This window comes from Tenrec ecaudatus, chromosome 5, assembly GCF_050624435.1.
Source record: "Tenrec ecaudatus isolate mTenEca1 chromosome 5, mTenEca1.hap1, whole genome shotgun sequence".
Taxonomy (NCBI): domain Eukaryota; kingdom Metazoa; phylum Chordata; class Mammalia; order Afrosoricida; family Tenrecidae; genus Tenrec; species Tenrec ecaudatus.
The window spans coordinates 70,704,962-70,723,241 of NC_134534.1; the positions used below are offsets into that span (position 1 = coordinate 70,704,962).

General features: G+C 42.7%; 1 protein-coding gene across 1 annotated transcript in view; it reads right to left on the reverse strand.

The window, feature by feature from the left end:
* Positions 1-18,280, reverse strand: part of PREX2 (phosphatidylinositol-3,4,5-trisphosphate dependent Rac exchange factor 2) — a 322,717-nt gene that overhangs the window by 37,443 nt on the left and 266,994 nt on the right. The gene's annotated exons all lie outside the window — the stretch shown is intronic.

An 18,280-nucleotide genomic window follows, 5' to 3' on the forward strand; every position in this document is an offset into this window, starting at 1 on the left:
AGCCTAAGGCTGCTGACTTTCAAAAATCTTTGAGCCCAAGATACAATTTTTTTCCCTCTCAGGGAAAAAAAACAAACAAAACTGTCAACCATTTGGTTCAGCTTCCAAATGCCTTTCACTGTTTTGTGTGTTTTACCCCTGGTCTCCTTTTATTCAATCACAAAACCAAGCATTTGTATGAAACACATATATCAGAAGTTCTCATTAACATTGACCTTGATGAGAAAGTAGTTCATAGAAAGTAGATGGATCCATTATTTAATTTCTAAAGACTTGTAAAAGTACTAAAAAAAAAAGTTTGTCCCAATGTTTTCAACCTTCTTATTTTTAGAAAGCTTTCTCAGGGTGGGTTGTCAGAGTGAGTATGGTCAGATTAAAATCATTCCTTTCCCCAATTTTCCCCCCTGCATTTTAGGATTAAGCACTGTTTGACCTCCACACTGAGAAACTTTAGAGCCTCCAGGTGGTGAAACAAAACCCACTCATTACAAGAGATTAATGAATGTGTGCAGTCCCCTATGCTAATGTACCTTGTCCAGTATCATTCAAACGTCTTCACTTTTTGTACATTACCATCACTCAGACCTCTCCTTTCTAGCCCTGCTGCGAACAGCATCTCTTTCCTAAAGGGGCACAAGGCTGCCTCTTTCTGCCTTGTTTCCCGCGGCCTTCCCCAGCGCCCAGCCCATGAGCATGGTGATCCTCTCAAAAGGATGGCAATGCAGACTCGTGACTAGTTTCCTGTGCTTCACTCTGGAATCCGACGCCTCCGCAAGAGGACCTGTAGCCCCTCCCTCTCGCTCCATGCTGCGATCATACCATTTACATCTGCATGGAGTCACCACGCTGCAGACCTCCAGGCCTTGCTGCTTCCTCTCTTAGTCTCATATCATATTCTGGTCTAATGTCAAATCATATGCAGATTCAAAGGTGTAGAGATTAAGACCATGAGCATTGGAAGCAAATTTCCAGACTTGGAATGCTGCCTTCAATAATCATCCTATGGCCTAAAGCAAATTACTTCCAAGAAACCACATTCCCTGAATCGAGTCAATGCCAACACACAGGGACCCTGTAGGTCAGGACAGAACTTCCCCCATGCGTTTCTGAGACTGTAACTCTTTAGGGGAGTAGAAAGGAGCAGAGGAGCAGCTGGTGGTTTCGAACCTCTGGCCTTTGAGTAACCTCTACTCCTCCAGGGCTCTTCAGGCAAGTTACTTACATCCTTTAAATGTTGTGTCCTTCTCTGCAAATGGCATTTAGAAATAATATTTACCTTGAGATGCTGCTTTTAGGATTCCGTGAAATGATTCAGGGCTCATACTTAGCACAGGTTAAACTAAGTTGTAAGTTTTCAACACGCGTCAGTCATTTTTATTCACAGTATTACTACTGCTACCACTATCCCGACCATATTCACTGTCTTCTTCCTGGCATGACTAATCACATTAAAAAATATTATCAAAAATACAATTGAGAAAGTAATTTCGACCCCCAAAGCTTATTATGGCCCAGGTCTTGGAAGTTGTTAAGATTTTAGTCAAATATGAATAATCTTTATAAGGTTTTTAAGCAACGTGTAGGCTATAATGTTTGGATGAATGTATCAGTTCTTATCTCGCTGCTCTTCCACCACAGACTGATATCCATCCCGGGTGTCCCCAGGTTATCACTGTAAAATATCTTTCTGCACCCCGTTTTCAACAGTGGCAACAAAAAGACTCCTGGAATTCCCACATCATGATACTCCAATTATCTGATTACAAGCAGAAGGCACTATGAATCATAGATCTCCAAGAAACTGGACTGATAGCTGGGTTGAATACAGTCTTCCTAGACCTTAGGGCAGTTCCCGGGACCCAGCGGGCATTCACGAATTCCTCAGCTGTGCCCACAGGTTTTTCCGGGTCCTCCTGAAATACAAGCTCTATTGATGTATGTCCTCCCTGCATTTGCTCTCAATACGTCTCAGTATGTGTTCGCTGTTTAAATAAATTATGGAAAATGACAAATGCATTTGAAAAATAACGAGCACATTATAGACACAATCATTATTGTAAAAACTGCCCATTTTCATGGCTTATAAATGGATGCTTTTATTTCTTAATCAGTGGTCGTGATTCTCCTTTCACTGGGCTTAACCATTATTTCTGCCACATCTCCTGGCTACCACTTTGGGTTGAGCCTTAGTAATTTTCCCAACAAAATTGTCCATGTAGTACTTAACAATGTTTTTCTAAACCATAGGGGTAAATTAGAAAAACTAAACAGACTGGTTCTTTTACACTGTCAAGATGATGTAATATAATATCCTCTATACCAGCGGTCCTCAACCTGTAGGTTGGGACCCCTTTGGAGGTCGAATGACCCTATCACACGGTCGCCTAAGACCATCAGAAAACACATATTTCCGATGGTTTTAGGAACCGAGACACCGCTCCTCTATCCATCTCCCGGGTATACCATGCTTCAAGACAAAATTTCACTTAGTCATTAGAAATAAATATTTCACAATATATAATTACATGTTGTTTTTGTGATTCATCACTATGCTTTAAATATGTTTAATTTGTAACAATGAAAATACATCCTGCATATCAGATATTTACATTATGCTTCACAACAGTACCAAATTAGTCATGAAGTAGCAACGAAACAACTTTATGGTTGGGGGTCACCACGACATGAGGAACTGTATTAAAGGGCATTAGGAAGGTTGAGAATGACTGCTCTGTATCATGTTTTGAAAAGTAGGTCGACATCTCACTGAATCACTTCATTAAAGTCTCAGTTCTTTGATCGCCTTTCTCCTCTTGTCATTGTTGAAGAACTGGTGCGAGCGGAGCTGGTAGAGCTTTCTGGCTTTCCAGTGTGGCTCCCTTGTCAAGGGATCTGGCTGTGGTACCGCATGGGCAGGAAGCCTCCTATGTCCCGAGCTCAGTGTGACAGCTCTGCTGAGGATTGTGCTTGGTACATAGCAGGGTTTCATAAGCAGGTTTCTTTTCAAATGTAGAAGCGGATTCTCTTCAAATCCTTGATGTTTGGCTTTACCATATGCCCTGGGTGGTTGACACTAGGAGAGAACCCTCGTCCTTATATTCAAAGGGAGCCTAGAGCACTGCGATTGAATGATGTCAGAACCCTCAAGGTAAGTGGTATGGTGACTTATATGTGTCACATTGGCCGGGCTATGTTTCCGACTAGCTTAAGCACTTGCCCAAACCAAACACCTACTGCCATCTAGTACATGCCAATTCATATCCGGTAGGACAAGAGTAGACCAGTTCTATCGGGTTTTTGAGACTGCAAATAAGTCTTGACAGAAGTAGACGCCTTCATTGTCTTCTCATGAAAGGCCAGTGGGTCTGAACTGCCAGCCGTAGTGATAGCAGGCCGACACTCAACCTGACTTCTTGGCCAAACCCTAGCCGAGTGGCTGTTCTTCAGTGGATTCATGGAACACACTCCATTTTACAGAGTGGAATCCAACATAACACAATCAATTGACCAGCAGGAAAGGGATTTTCCATATGGGGTCTTCTGAATTAAGACCATAAATATTTCGACTGAACATATTCTTTACAGTGTGTACTGTTCCCATCACATGGCCTGTGAATCTTGGGACATACATACACACGTGGAAGTCTCTAGCCTGCTGCCTGACCTCCTGATTTGATTTCCCAGCCCCTGCAATCCCATGAGCTAATCCCTTGACATACAACAGACTCTTTCTCTCTTTCCATTCTTTCTCTCTCTAGAGAACCCTAACACAAGAGGATCCTAAAATGAAACTGTAATAGGGATCAATTCTCTTTCTCACAGACCAGAGGAAATGGTTTCGGTTGTTGTCAGCAATCTCCTTTCATCCTACATGACCCATGCTCACACCTGCATTTCCCTTTAATTCTCTCCCCATCTTGGTAAAAGGGAAATCATTATTCAATTCTTACCAACAAATCTCTTGAGAAGTCAGGTCATGTAATCAGGGCTACCCAGCTAGTAAGTCACAGAATTCAAAACCTGTTATCTGATTCCAAAACCAGGGCCCTTCCCCTGATCCCAGAATTGCACTGAGACGGCTTTGAGAGAATTCCAGTCCACACATCCATAGATCATCAGTCACGATCCGGGTCTCAGCACTTACATTTTAGATGCATAGTTTTGGCAGAGATGAACTCAGGCAGCCCAAACCCTCGCTGCTTCACACTGAAGGCAGGCCCCATCGTCCTAGAATGTACTCACAAGGCAAAGGAACTCGTCGTGAAGTATGCACAGCAATCTCACAGCACAGATACCGGGAAGGAGACCCTGCTCCCTCCCGCCTATGGAGCTGCATGTCTCTGCCTCACGTGCGCTGCTCTGCGTGCCGTGTGCTGGCGCTTGCGGTGAGCACCTCTATCCTCGCTTCTGAGTACTTTTAACTACTGTGCACAGTCCAGCCCTGTGAACCATGTATTGGCAAGTAGAATGAAGGCCAGATTGAAGAAGCTAATTGTTTAATGCCACATGGTTACAGGCTCCCCATCATTACCTTACATGAAGGAAGACTTGAACACCTGTGGGCTAAACCCGGTGCATTAAATACCGATCCATCCCTGTGTGGCCACAATGACTCCACATAAGCACGGCTTCTGCAAAATTAACGTGGAAGGCCTCCTGTTGGCATTTGGATCTTCTTCACCCTTAGCAAGGTCTTGGTGGCAAAAGAAACGCTCAAGGAAACGGCTCCCACGCTGTGAGAATGTCAAAGGCACCCCATGTGTGCCCTGCCCCCCTACAGAGGAGGTACTTCTTAAGGAAACATACGCACAGTAGACAGCAAGCCTACTCTTTGTCTTCAACAAAAACAAACTCACTAAACGAATCTTCTTTGATAAGAAAACATTCAGTTATCCGGCCGTAAGCGTGTGGCTTACATGTGGTGGCTTATGTGTGGCTACGACGCTGGAGATTATTTCTCATGTCAGCCAGGCTGCCCATGGTGGACAGTTCACAGCGAAGCTTTCCGTTTGAAACAGGTAGAAAGGAGCAGGAGGGAGGAATTGGGGTCCTCTCCTCCCGTGAAGAGCGACAGTCGTGGAAATCCATGGGGCCAGTTCTACCCTGTCAGCATCGACTTGATGGCAACCTAATGCTGAAAATTCGCCAAAAACCCCGATGAATCACACCAGATCATGATCCAGTATCGTGCTGGACGATGACCCATGAGAGATGTCTGTGTAATACACAGTGGGAAGAACAATAGCTCTAATAGGCCAATGACCACGAAAATGGAACCGGACCAGGCAACGTTTTGATCTGTTGAACACAGAGTCACCTTGAGTCAGAGCCGAGCTGATGGCAATGAACCACACAGCAATAAAATAGTCATTGCTTGGTAGATGCTCCGCGAGGAACATTCATGTGACATTGTACCAGCAGTGACTGGCCAAGGGCTGGTCACGACTCATTTAAGTTTCACGCACATTTTATAGAAATAAGATTTCAACATTAGTGGATTCTTATCATATTAATTAAATCATCCTGCAGCCATTGAGTGGCCATGCTTCAAAGTCTGAGAGCTGAACGAGAAGGGGTTAATGAAGATCTGAAGAGAAAGCAAAGAGATGGCAGGCAGAGCGGAGCCTTCTGGAAAACAACGCAGCCCCCTGCAGAAGGGAAGGGGCACAGCTGAAGTGAGATCCTAGCGGCAGAAGCAGAGCCAAATCGAATACTTCACTCGCTCCATCTATCTTAAGGCAAAAAAGCAATTGAGTTTAAGAGGCACATTTGTAGCTCTGCACAGGGAATTAGCCATGAAATCCTCATTATAGATAATGGAACTTTCTGTTTCGACTTTCAATACATTGAGCGTTTATCTTTAAAGCGAGGCTTACAAAATCAACTACTGCCAGGCGTGGTTAGCCCAGGCATCTCATGCCTTTGCGTGGAAGCACATGCAGGCATGCTTCGCTTTGACATGCTTTGACAGCGGAGGTGAGCACAGAGGCAAATGCTGACGTTTGGGGAGGGGTCATTAGGCACCCAGGCACCCAAGGAAGTACTTGCAGGAAACATGCAGCTTATGAAACAGCTGTGTGGAAGTGCGCTTCTAGAGACCAAAACGTCCCAGCCACACGTTTTAAGCTGCTTCTCTCTACTTCCGAATTTTCAGCCTGGGTCTTTTTCATAAGTGCACCTCATTTTCATTTTACTTTTGGAGATTAACAGTCGGTAAGGAGATGGGCAGATGGTCACGTCTGACTTCCTCTGGTTACACAATGGAGGAAAGCAAAAATACCCAACTCACCACCATCGAGACCACAGTGACGGCCAGTGAGTCCCTTTGAGATTCTGACCTGGTGACTGTTTCTGAGAGTTCACAGAGTTTCTGCTGGTGGTTTCGAACTGCCAACTGTGAGGCTTGCAGCCCAATGTGTAACCACTACACCACCAGGGCTCCTGATGCAGAGGAGAAGACTCCATTTCCACACCAGCTAGTGCACTGCCCTGCTACAGAGGTTAAGACATCACTCCACCCTCCATTCTGCTTGAGCCAGTTCTGAAAGCCACCAGGCCTCTCACAACACTCGATTTCTCTGCTGCATTCGATGGTTCATTGCAATGGCCACGCAGAACTCAGACACAATACTCATGATTATGGAGTCTGTTATGGAATCTGGCATCTTGCAAAATGTTCAGGATACAGTTCTTTGGTCCCTAATGTCTCTCCTCAACCATGCTGGCAGGCATGTTTCTCTCTGAAGCTCAGGTTCTCAGCCAGGTGGTCTTTTGGCCTCTACTTTGTTCCGTGGACCTGGAAGCCCACTGCTCCACGTCATGGTCTCAGCACTACACCACTGCTCTGTCTCAGGATCTCGAGGCTTTGGCCTCTGCTCACTGTGTTGCTGCTGGCATTTTAGGCACGTGTCTTGAATGAACTCTGCTGGTAACTCTTCTTTCTTGATGGCCGCGGGACTCTCTCTGGTCCTCCTCCTGAGATGGCCCACTTATGTACTCATTAGAATGACAAAACAGACCAATGCCCTTTATGGGTGTTTAACACATCCTATTTGCCTGCCCCCACTCAATCGTTTGGTGTGAGTGACAAAGACATGGCTAAGTAATGAACTACATCTCAGTTGGTGACCTAACTGGAATTTCTCAACATGATTACTTCTTTATTCCCCATCTTTGATCATCTGCCTATTATGCTGAACCCCTCTAAGTTCTCTGAGCACTTCACCATTCAAGGGGTGGCCAGCAGGCGATTTTCATGCCCCTTCAGTTCTTTGACTCTGTGCCTGAACTGTCTGTTTTGGGACTTGTTTATTCAAGACTAGCTTATTCTAGACACCAACAGAGCACTTGACTGTGTGATTTTTCCTCTCTAGCGATCCTTCAGGGTTCCACAGTCCCCACACGTTTCGTCTCTGTTGCTGCCCAGATCAGGATGCATGGGGGCTGGAGAGGTGGCACACGATAGTAACATTCAACACCATTCCTTGGTGCGCTGCCGTCTCTTCTCGGTTTCTAAGGTTGGCAGGATTCTTTCTCATGCTTCCATGCCGTCTCCTGGAACATTTATACCCTGCTTCTAATGCCCAAAGCAACTGCCCAGAAAATCCTTAGCAATGTTCTAAATCCAGCAGAAAAGACGTTTCTGTTCCACTTTCTCTATGTGCTACACTTTCACATCTGTCTTTCTATAAGCCCTTTACATGTATCTCTGATTCCTTGACCACTACAAATAGTTAATGTGGTCAGATTGCAACCCAAACATCTTAGGTTCAAGACCAATGACACCTCAACAGAACAGCCTTCTGAAAACTCAGAAGGTGTGGTCCTTCTGAAAACTCAGTCGTTGAAAACCCTGTGACTCATTCTACTCTTACACATAGGGGTTGCCAGGAGTCAAAGTCAAGGGAATGGCAACAAGCAGAACATGTGTGTGTGTGTGTGTGTGTGTGTGTGTGACATGTGAGGGGGGGTTCAAAAGTACATGGGGATTTACATTTAAAATAATTTTTAAATTCCATGAAATTTGTGAAGCATGTTCATTCATACACACCCATGCACACACCATAAGGACCCTAACTGCTGTAGCAGCGAAAGCACTGCTAGCTAAACACCAAGGATGGGCTTATCCTACCCTGCCTTATAGGGTCTCTAGGAGTTGGAATTGACCTCCTGGCAATGGTGCAGATCTCTAATCCTCTGGCTGTACACCCAGCAAAGGATAGCCTAGCACAGGTATACCAGGAGCATCTGAAATTCAACACAGAACAAATCAAATCTGTATCCCTCTCCACATACTTCCTGCCATGAAGAAAAATGCGTACTTCTGCCTTTGGCAGTTCCCCAGGCCCATCTGCCAACCTGGAGAGTCAGAATCATTAACAGCCCTCCCTGTCTTGCAGCCTCTATTTCTCATCAATCATCGAGTCCCTATCCCTTGTTGATGCATTTTCCCTTGGCTCTGTCCTTTCTAACCTTAGGTGAGAGAGCCTTATTTCCAGTCCTCTGGTAAGATATTAGCTATTGCCCCAGCCCCCTTCTCTCATCGTACACCACGACAGAGGAATCACTAGTTTAAATATTTTTAAAGAAAACTAAGGATATTAATTTTTTTCTTTTCTTTCACTTTTTTCTGTGAGCCCTTCATCTAAATTAAACCCACCCTAATTGCATCTATTCGGACTCAGAGTGAGCCTGCAGGGCAGAGCAATAGAGTATAGACCTGCCCCATAGGCTTCCCAATGTCATGATCTTTACAAGAGCCAACAGCCACTGCCTTTTTATTTCCCCCTCAAGGAATGGTTTACAGGTTCAAACAGTTGTCCACAGAGCTCACCGAAATGTATTTGGAATAGGTAAACCACACTGGGTGATGCCCAGGCCCACTGTCCTTAGGCAGAGTCCAGTTCACCGGGACCTAACTAGGGGGTTTGAGGCTGTACATCTTTATGGGGGCAGGGAGCCTCATCTTTCTCCATTGGAGAGGGAACCACCGACATTACAGTTAATAGTACAATAGGTTTACAAGCTAACACTGCCAGGCCTTCTGTTGGCCCACAGTAGAGCATCTGAAATGCCAAGGTACCAGACAGGGTCTTCCGTTTGCGAGGCCCACCCCTCAGAGCGTCTCCCCTTGCCCTTGACTGCCCAGAAACAGCAAACTGTTTACGGGGACCTCCGCCCATGGGGCATGCTGTTCCACACATTAGATTTGTATTTTCATACAATTTACTGGCACTAACATCATCTATTTCACCTCAACCTCCTGAGAGATGCTAGTAGTACATTAAAATCATTAACAGGTGCTCTGACCTCCTTCCTGCATAACAGCAATATAAATTTCACTCCTCTGTCTTCTTCCTGAATATGCTAAATGACCCGCTACAAATTTAAGATTAATCACTCAAAGTAGAAACTGTTTTTTGTTGTTGTTGATGATGCTTTTTTCCTTCAGCTTCCTCCACATCATCTGCTCTCTGGGTTCATATATTAAAAGAGGCAATTTTTAAATTTCAGACAAAATATTTCTTTGATGAACTATCCATATTTCTTTCCTCTTCTGGATAGTCAAAGATTTGGCTTACAATGTTGTTTATGACAGATATAAAAACATTAACCCTAGAGCCTTCAGGGGTATATGTCAGAATGTCTGGCATTATATTTTGCTTACTATAAGATTATGCAGATTTAGAAAAAAAGGTAGCTTTCTTTTGAATAAATATTGAAGGATCATGCTCTTTTTAGTTCTTAAACTAGATTTTGCATAAGTCACATTGAAAACAAATAAAATTTAATCATGTAAATCCTCAATTTTACTAACAGACTCACATGTGAAATTGTTAAGTACAGATACAATCTGATAGTTACATATTGTGAATGTTTTATCTGCATAGGTCTGAATATATGTATTTTGCCATGCTTATCTATAATGCAATAAAAACAAAAGCGAAGTCACTGCCATTGAATTCATTCAGGAGCACCGAGTCAGAATTTCAGTGCTCCTGGAGAACATAGGAGAACTGAGCCGTAGGCTTCCAGAGGCTGTAAACTCATGGGAGTGGAGCCAGCCTCCTCTCTCTCCAAAGAGTGACTGACTGGCGGGCTTGAACCACCAATGTTGCAGTTAGGAGTCCAACAGTTAACCCCCTGAACCACAGGGCCCCAGATTCTTCCAGAGACAGCACAGTCAAGAATGCTCTGTGGACATGCTCTGCACTCTAAAAGCCTGGCTGCCATGAACTGGAACGGACTCAACTGAACAACAATAGGTTTGGCGAGGACCATGTGATTATTGGGGAGTCAGAGCCAGGAATTCCTGTGATAAAATGCCACTCTTCTCTAATTACTGCTTTATTAATCATCTTTCAAAATAGATCACATTATGAAAACAGCCATCATTTAAAAATAACAGAGTCATCTAGTATACTAAATTATCAGTATTCATGTTAATTGCAAAGAAAATCTAAGTAACAGAACAACCATGTCACATATAAATATGACTACCTTTTGGGGATAAAGACTTTTATAAATAGTTACTTTAAAAAGCAAAAAGCATGAAGCTTATTATATCTTATTTGACATATTTGACTTCTCCCTACACTTTTAATAGACTATACCCAGAGCATCTATGCGATTGTGGAGTTGCATTTACCTTTTCCTATAAGCCACCGCCATTGAGTGAATTTCAATTCACAGCAGCGACCCCTATAGGGCAGACGAGAACTGCGCTTTGGAGTTTCTGAGGCTGTGAATCTTCAAGGGAGCAGAAATCTCATCGTTTTTCTCCCAGGTCAGGGTGTAGTTCTCGTGGGCGATCCACATGAGCGTGATTTTGACTTGCACTTATGGAAAGATTGTGCTACCAGCATTATCATGAGTGGGCTACATTTTAGCCTTCTTTGGGGTCCCTCAGTTGTAGCATATTTCGTCTCTCTTCCAAAGATGAAAATATGATTTTAGAGCCTCTGGATTGGGAATGTATCCCAGGATCGTGAGCTGCCAGAATTCTAACTGCTGTTCTATTTAGACATCTTCCAACCGATTTAAATGATAGCTGCTTCCATTCTCCTTGTGATTGGATATGCCCAATCCTTTTGGCACGGAACCTTGATGGTGGCAGTGGTTATGCGTTGGGCTGTGATCGGCAAGACCAGCAGTTCAAAACCACCAAGCACTCCATGGGAGAAAGACAGGGCTTTCTCCCGCCTTAAAGAGTTACAAGCTTAGAAACTCACAAGGGGCAGTTTCACCCGGTGCTACAGGATCACGATGAGTCAGCTATCCACTGATGGCAGTGAGTTTTAAATCATTTTCACGCACAAAAAAGAACGCGTTTGAAAACTTCATGTGTTAATTACAATAATTAATCTTGTTTTCCCCTGCCTCATACCTAGACTGTAACCTATTTCTGGAAATCCCCAGCGTAAACCTACTCTTCTTAATTAATTGTCTTCATTGCACAGCCGAGAAAAGATGCAGCTTCATCACCTCCTCTGCTGCGAGACGTGGATGCCCTAAGTTGCTTACCTTGAGTGTTCTACTTCACAAAGCCTCTGTGTTCCTCACTCCACACCATTTATCAATGTGTCCTTTAATGCCATGGTAGTGGCAGAATGACATAAGGGCCTTTACACGTGCAAGGAAATATGTTTTTTTAATTGATAGCTATTCGATACCTTTTAACATTGCTTTCTTTATCTTCAGTTTAAAGAAAAGATGCTTCGTTAAATAAATGACGAATGCCTATTTCTCCTTATTTGTTCTACATTCGAACGCGGATTTCCTTTTCCTCCAAATGGGAATCACCTCACTGTGTACACTGTGCTGACTGGAGGGGACCCATTTTGAAATTAATTTTAAAATATGTATTAAAGAAAAATACAGGATCATATAGTTGGTGACGATGTCCATCACTATTACAGTTTTTAATAACGGGATCAGGCTGTCCTTGCTGTAACTTTTCCCTTTTCAAATCTGTATTGAGTTCCGGACAGAAGGTAGTCTGATACCATCTGGAAGGAGTGTAGTTGAGGGTCAAAGGTTATGAGAGCCTCCTGCTGGCCCTGCTCACAACCCTCAGTGAGATGACCCAAAGGGAAACGTGTTCATTTCCTGGCAGATCTCTACTGCACTGGTTCAAAGACAGCAGAGTTAGTCCGGCTCAAATAGCCCACCTTCAGCATGAGTATAACAAGCCTTACATCAGATGTTCCAATATGAAAGATAAGAAGGGAAGAGATCACATGGGCAGGACACTTCGGAACAAACCATTACAGGGAAAATTGACCCCAGATATTTTGTCTTGGCCATTTCCTTTATGCTTTCAAGTCTCACTCGCTGTCATCAAGTGGATTCTGACTCATAGTGACCCTATACTATGGTAGAACTGCCGCTTGCATTTCCCAGACTGTAACTCAGCGGTTCTTGCGACCCCTTTGGGGGTTGAACGACTCTTCACAGTGTTGCTGGATTCATAACAGTTGCAAAATTACAGTGATGAAATAGCAACAAAAATAATGCTATGGTTGGGACCATCACAACATGAGGAACTGTATTAAAGGGTCGTGGCATTAGGGGTTAAGAACCACTGCTGTAATCTTTATGAGAGTGGACCCATAACCTCAAGAAACTCTCAGAGACTTGTTGTTGCTGACTAAGAGGCAGAAATAAAAGCAGTGTGGGGGGTGGGGAGTGGGGATGGGGCTTCTTTGTGGTTTTGGGACTCAGTATATTTTATGCATTGAGTTTGCATGTTTCTCTATTTTCCTGTGAGTTTTAGATTTTTATAACATTTGCAGGACACTGAATGATATTGGCTAAGGGAAAAACAGTTAAACAATTCAGCAGTAGGGGGGAAAATAAACTATCACATCGAATTGAAAGATGCTGCAGTATGGGACAGAGGAGAATTTAGAAACCCCTATAGCATATTTTCAGATAGCCTGCTGCAAGTAACTGACATGGGCATAAAAATGACTTTGAGAGACATTTTGTTGATTTTTAATACCTTAAAATCGACTCAACTTGACAAAAATACTTTTGCCTATGTAACAGGTAACGTAGCCGATGTAAGCATCAGACCATTTCATAGGAAAATAAACAAAAATATTAAATACTTGTATTTGTTAATAAAAGAAGTACACATTAATATGATATGGAAATATAATTTGACATCTGATGCCAAAACAAAATATACACGAAACAAGACCTCACTGCCATTGAGTGGATTCAGACTCCAGGTGATCGCATAGGACAGAGTAGCACTACCCCTGTGGGTCCTGAGAATGCCACTCTTTACAGGAGCAGAAAGGCTCCTTGTCTCCTGCAAACAGATGGGTGGATTTAAACGCCCTCTGTGACAAGGTCAAGGTGGAAGTGCCAGATTTCGACAACCAAAGGCATTTTATAAGAGGACCAAGCTCTTGAGAACTGCAGCAATGATCTAGGAAGCAAAAGATATTCTAAAAGTCTTTGGTAAAATAATTCTACATTGGAGGATATTTTGATATAGCATTATTTTTTTCATCTAATTATAAATAATAATCAATCAACACAAAGAAAGAGGCTTCCCTGAAAGTATCACATGCAATGGGGAAAGAAGATAGATATTGCCCCAATGGTTTACTGAAGAATTGAAGTATACTGTCTGGTTGGAATCATAACTAATAAATAAAATAATGATTGGACAGAGTATATACATTTCTGTGCATATTCTGCACTTTTTGAATATATATGTTTGCATATCATAGACCTGTGAATAATATATGATTTATTTGACTATATATGTAATTTTTAGAACATAAAAGTAGAGCATTAAATAACCTATATTAATAAAACTATATTTAAATGTGTGTTGTTTGATAGAGCTTGCAAGCGATGATGTAAAATTAAAATGTAAAAGTTTTGTCGGATATGACATCTTGGAAATATTTCCAGTTATTAAGTTCGCATTTAGTAAGTTTATCTTGTGTAAAAGGTAAAAACACTTGATTTTTAGAAAGAGGCTCTCTTGTTTCTCCTATTTTCAGTAGCAAGGGAGACCTTGTAGTTACGCGAATGGTAGTAGCTAGCATGGTGAGGGAAGTTCACCAGCCACCTCGTAAAATACAAGCTAAAGATTACCCTGAGATAGAGAATTTAATAAACACAAGATCAGAATGGCTGATCAGCGAAGGTTTTACTCATCCACCCTGAATTCCAGGCCTTCTACTCTCACGTAGCAGCGTATGCAGCGTTGACGTTGGGTTTGAGGCAGACTTTCAAAGATCTGCACTTTACTGCTAATGAACATGGTGGCTATTACTTTCTGGAAAACTTCATTCCTCTCCTACTTGTGCAGCATCGTTCAATACTTTAAGAATGCTATAAATCCTCTTTTCCTGCCAAACAAAATTAGAAAATCCACCAGTGAATTAATGGTCTCATGTGGGTATCGTAGCACTGATTCTCTCTCATCGTGGTTTTAGGAGTAAATGTTAACTAACCGGGGCTCGTGTGAGACTTATTTTGCTTCCTGTTGTCAGCTTCTCCCTCCAGGGAGAGCTTAATGGCAACTACTGGACGGCACCCACGTGGGTCTTTCTCTAGCTGTCTCCGTGGTAATTACTAAAGAATTATTCTAGGAATTGCCTTATGTGTGATTTCCAGTTTCAATATAAAGGAACATGGTTTCTAATACCAAAAATCCTAAACATAACCTTGATTGAAATTAAAATACAGCTTATAATAAACCATCACTTTGTTACCAGGAATTTCTGGGTGGTCCAAACTGTTAATGTGTTAGGCTGTGACCAAAAGGTTGGCAGCTCAAGTCTACCCAGCAGTGCCTTGGAAGAAAGGCCTGGTGATCTATTAAAAAACTCAGCCACGTTATCAGGCATCAAAGAACCAAAAAACCTATCATTGTATGCTCACCTCCCCATTACAATCGCTGAAGACAAATGGGTACATAAGCAAATGTGAAGAAAGCTGATAGTGCCTGGCTATCAAAAGATATAGCATCTGGGGTCTTAAAGGCTTGACGATTGTGTTAGTCTGGGTACTTTAAAGAAGCAAAGCCACAGAAACTCATGTATAATAGAGAGTTTTATATAAAGATTAAGTACACATCAAGAAAACATCCCAATCCAGTGCTGCCTAAGCCCACAAGTCCAACATTAATCCATATGTTAGACACTAATCCACAAAGTCCTCTTCCATCTCACAAAGCCCATGCAATGATGCCGACTGCAGCAGGAAAGCCAAGTCAGTGAATGTGTAAGCATCTCAGCGCTGGCAGGGGTCTCCACATGGCTGCTCCAGCACCCAGGGCTGCATCAGGGTATGTCCATGTGGCTTCTCCTCAGGGATGTCTTATAAGAAGTGAGCCTTGCAAGTGAAGCAGGGAACTGGCTAAGGCAACTACACCCTGGTCCCACCATCAGAAAGCAAAAGACCCGAGAAAGCGAGGTTCACTGAGCCATTTATCCCTACGCCCTTCAATCAACCCCACATGTGTTTATCGGCCAGGTTGGCACAATAAACTAACTACCTCAAAGTTAAACAAGCAGCCATCTAGCTTAGAAGCAATAAAGCCCACATGGAAGAAGCATACCAGCCTGTGTAAGCACGAGGTGTCGAGGGATCAGGTATCAGGCATAAAAAAACAAAAAGTCATATATCATTGTGAATGAGGGGGAGTGTGGAGTGGAGACCCAAAGCCCATCTGTAGGCAACTGAACATCCCCTTATGGAAGGGTGATGGAGAGTAGACCAGCCAGTTAGGGTGCAGTGTAGCAACGAAGAAACCTACAACTTTCCTCTAGTTCCCAAATGCTTCTTTCCCCCCAACTATCATGATTCCAATTCCAGCTTACAAATCTGGCTAGACCAGAAGATGTACACTGGTACAGATAGGAACTGGAAACACTGGGAATCCGGGACAGATGATCTCTTCAGGACCAGTGGTGAGAGTGGCGATACCGGGAGGGTAGAAGGGGGGTAGGTTGGAATGGGAGAACCAATTACAAGGATCTACATTTAACCTCACCCATGGGAGATGGGCAACAGAAAAGTGGGTGAAGGGAGATGTTGGACAGTGTACAATATGATAAAATAATAATTTATAAATTTTTAAGGGTTTATCAGGGAGTCGGGAGTAGGGTGGAAGGGGGAAAAATTAGAAGCTGATGTCAGGGGCTTAAGTGGAGAGCAAATGTTTTGAGAATGATGAGGGCAATGAATGTACAAATGTGCTTTATACAATTGATGTATGTATGGATTGTGATAAGAGTTGTATGAACTGCCAATAAAATGATTAAAAAGAAAAAGAAAATAAACTCAGCCACTGAAAAGCCTTTAGAGCGCAGCTCGACTCTGGCAGACAAGGAATCACCAAGAGTCGGAATCAACTTGACAGCACCCTCTGACTCCTTATACTGGACAATAGTAAAACGAAACCCTACCATTTTCAAATAGTTTTAACCTTGAATTCAATACTGTCAGGATGCATTATGGTCGAGATCAAAGTAAATGTTTTCTGAAAGGAATGGACAAGAACCTTTATTTATTCTGCTTTGTGGAGATTGAAGACAGCCTATTTTCAAGTTCTATTGTCACTTATGGTGCCAAACCACTAGCCAATTAATACAGCAATTAAAAAATAGCTGTGGAGCCTCCATCTGTGTCTCTTACATAACACCAGTCAGTTTCTAAAATTGCTCATGGAATACCCGAGAGAAAAATTTGGACACATTAGTCATGGTCCCTGGGAGAAAAAGACAGTTTAGATGACATTAATTTTCAGTAGATGAATGTGAAGATAACAAGGAATGCCCGTAGTTTCAATGTATAGAGCATACCCTTGGCTGTCACCGTCCACCCTGTCTTTAGGGAACTCGGATCTAGTACCAGGGCCAACATGACCATGAACGAACAGGAAAATGACATTGCACTGACACCATGCGAACTCCTTGCTGCCTCTTAAACCATTCAGCATGCTCTGCTGATGTTTGCTGCTGGCCCTGACGCTGGAAGACTCGTTCCTGACAGATCTGCCTGGCTCACTCTTTCACTGCAGCCAGCTCTCTGACAGAAGTCTTTTTCAGAAGCTGCTGCTGGTTCCCATCCTATCGCCTTGTCCCTTCTCCCCACACCCCCTATCTTACTCTGACTTCTGCTATTGTTTGCACTTCCCCCATCCGTCATATTGCACATTACTTTGTTTACTCATTGGTCTAATTATCTCCCCCCAAGAATCCACATTATGAGTGAAAGGATTAAAGATTCTTCAAGACTCCATCGTCAGCATCTAGAGCAGTTCCAGTGTGAAACAGATGCTTTAAATATAGTCACTGACTAAGTGCATGGGTGAGTGATGGACTGGGCTGAATAGACACCAGTTCAGCAGAAGGGAGGAATCGCTTCTGCTTATAAACATATCACTTCAGGACATCGAATTTGATCAGAGACAGACTTGGTATTATTTTTTATTAAAAAACTCTCAGGATGTTTGCAATTAAGTGCAAACCATTAAAATAAAGAGAGCACTTATTTTATATTTCTTAACCCCCAAACTGTAACCCTCCATTCAAAGAAACAAAGTTCTACCACATTTCAAAATCACAATTGGTAAGGGTTGAAAACGAGAATTCTGCACTGCGAGGTTGAACTGGGATGCTGTAGACTGTCTCAGGTGCTCCCCATGAAAGCGTCATTCAACATTTACCATCTTCAGGGAATGCTCCAGGTTCTAACCATCACAAGTATCTATGTTCCCACCAAGTCTTATTTTTCAGTTGTACTTTCCTAGCATGTGTTCTTTTTGCAATCTCTCTATTTAATTATTAGTCATTTTATTGGGGACATATAGCTCTTATAACGCTTCATAATTCAATTGTGTAAAGCACACGTTAATGTTAATGTTCATGCTATTGTTCATGCCTCAAACATAAGTTCAACACCTTTGACCAGCCGAAGGCTACATACCCATCCAACCACAGAGTTTTTTCACTCATGGGATGATTATTCAATAGGTCAATTTGAATAAATAAATATACTCTCTCCTTAAAATCTAGCATGCTGAGTACCAAGAAGATCAATCAGTTGACATGCTTCCTACTTGATTACAAATGAAGATTATATTTTGTCCTATTATTCTTACCTACGTGATTTTGCTTCCTTAGGAAAATGGAAAGATGGAAGAAGAGGAGCAGGTGATTGTGTAGAGAAAGCTAAATCATGATTCCCCACTTACATTTCTAGTGTGATATTCCTATGGGATTTGGACCGGCTTTGACTGCCCCAG